Below are 2285 nucleotides of genomic sequence, written 5' to 3' on the forward strand. Positions count from 1 at the left end.
TAGCTTTCCCTAAACATAATTCATCCACTCCTGACTGCACTCTTCTCTTTCATTAGCCCAGTTTGACTAGAGGGACTGAGGACCGAGGAGCTCCCGGTGCTCTGTCTAGTGCTGAACTGAGGTCAAGAATCGGCACTCAGGGTCAAGATTAATAGAAAGTCAGGCAGGCAGTCTAACTGGTTTCAGTCCCAGGACCCAAAATGAGAAGCCAAGTCCAGATGTGAGGCAGCAGGTAAGAAACCAGGGGGAGCAGAAATTCCATCCAGAACAGAAGCCTGGAGAGACTCTCCACATCATTGGGGCAAAACCAAAGACACGTTTACAGGGTGCCTGCGATTTCACTACAAGTGAGAGAACTGCTAAAGGTTCAGGTCAGTTCAGACACATTTATTCGACAGCTATTTACTAGGAACCTGCCTGTGTGCCGGGCTTTGTGCTAAGTATTGAGGGAGCAAAGGCCATTAAGTGCTTACCGTTCAGTCGAAGAGAGGGATAAGGTAACAATGACCAGGACCTGTGAAAAGATGGAGTAAGCACTGGGTGAGGTGGGTGCCCCCAAAGAGGCATTTCTGTTGATCTGTGGGTTTGTGATGGTAGAGGGATGGAGAGGGGGGCAGGCCAGAGAAACTGTTCCTGAGATCATACCACCTGAACCGGGTCTTGAAAGGACAAATGTGAAGGAGAGAAGGATTGGGAAAGAAATTTCAGGCAGAGGAAAGGAGAAGGAAGCTGTGTGAGACACTGAGGCTTGAAAAACTATGATGCCTCAAGAAATTTCATTTCTGAAGAAATCGACCACGTTGGGGACTTGGGGGACACTAGACAGAGACCCTGATGAGGGTGAGGCACAGAACCAAAAGCAAGGGCATTACACTGCACAAAGAAAGGTGGATCTTCCAGCCCTACTCTTCATGCAGAATGCCAGCCTCCAGGCTCTTTCGCCCGAGGCGGAGGTTCACTCAAACGTTAACGACATATGATTCTCTAGGGGATCTTGCTGAAACGCAGACTCTGATGCAGTAGATTTGAGGATGGGCTTGAGATGCTGCATTTCTAACAGGCTCCTGGGATGATGCTGATTCTGCTAGCCCATAAACCACACTATGAGCAGCAAGGGTTTAGAGTGCACTAGTCTCCAGAGTGGACATGGAAATGTTCTACTGGAGTGAGGGAAGGAAATGTTAAGACATATCTATAGTCTTTATCAAAAAAGGAGGAAATTAGGAGAAGGCTGAGGTGGCGGCAGCTCTGGAGGCCACAGTTGCGGTGCTGGCTTCAGCCCCAGCAGCACCATGGTGCTCGTGCACCAGGAGCTCGTGCTCCTGGCCGCCCTCCTAGCCACGGTCTCAGGCTACTTCGTCAGCATCTATGTGCATGCAGAGGAGTGCTTCTTCAAACGGGTCACCTCGGGCACCAAGATGGGCCTCATCTTCGAGGTAGCTGAGGCGGCTTCCTGGACATCAACATGGAGGCTACAGGGCCTGAAAATAAAGGAATTTATAAAGCAGACAGGGAGTCCAGTGGGAAATACACATTTGCTGCTCACATGGATGGAACATATAAGTTTTGTTTTAGCAATAGGGTGTCCACCGTGACTCCAAAGATAGTGATGTACACCATTGATAATGGGGAGACCCCCTAAGGACAAGACGTGGAAACAGAAGCTCACCAGAACAAGCTAGAAGAAATGATTAATGAGCTCGCAGTGGCAATGACAGCTGTAAAGCATGAACAGGACAACAGGGGAGTTCGGGAGAGAACACACAGAGCAATCAATGACAACACAAACAGCAGAGTGGTCCTTTGGTCCTTCTTTGAAGCTCTCGTTCTAGTTGCCATGACATTGGGACAGATCTACTACCTGAAGAGATTTTTTTTGCAGTCCAGAGGGTTGTTTAAAAAGCCTTTTCCTGATGATCCCAAACTCATAATTCACTGTTTACCAAACATCTTGGTCATAATAATGTCATTAGTTTCTACGTTTTTATTTTCTGAACTGTACATTCACAGCTTCTGTTTCTTTGTGATTAACAGATATTGGGGGAAAACACTTTTTTAGGAAAGTTATAGTGAAATTTAACATGTGATTGGCATGATTTCATATTTGAATTCTGCCTTCATTATACAGGTCCTTCCAGAACTCAAGCACTGTAAGTGGAATATAGGTGTATAGTCCTTATTATACCTTCTTTCCTTTTGTTTTCATCATAAAATACAGTTTGTTCAGGATAGTACTTTACTAAAATGACTGCATTCTTGGGATCCCTTATCCTGCAGTTCGAGTC

General features: G+C 46.3%; 1 pseudogene; it reads left to right on the forward strand.

Annotated features, from left to right (window-relative positions):
• Window positions 1-1292: 1292 nt before the first annotated feature.
• LOC133076361 (transmembrane emp24 domain-containing protein 2-like) lies at window positions 1293-2059 on the forward strand (annotated as a pseudogene).
• The last annotated feature ends 226 nt before the right edge of the window (window positions 2060-2285 follow it).

The sequence above is a fragment of the Eubalaena glacialis genome, chromosome 16 (genome assembly GCF_028564815.1).
Source record: "Eubalaena glacialis isolate mEubGla1 chromosome 16, mEubGla1.1.hap2.+ XY, whole genome shotgun sequence".
NCBI lineage: Eukaryota > Metazoa > Chordata > Mammalia > Artiodactyla > Balaenidae > Eubalaena > Eubalaena glacialis.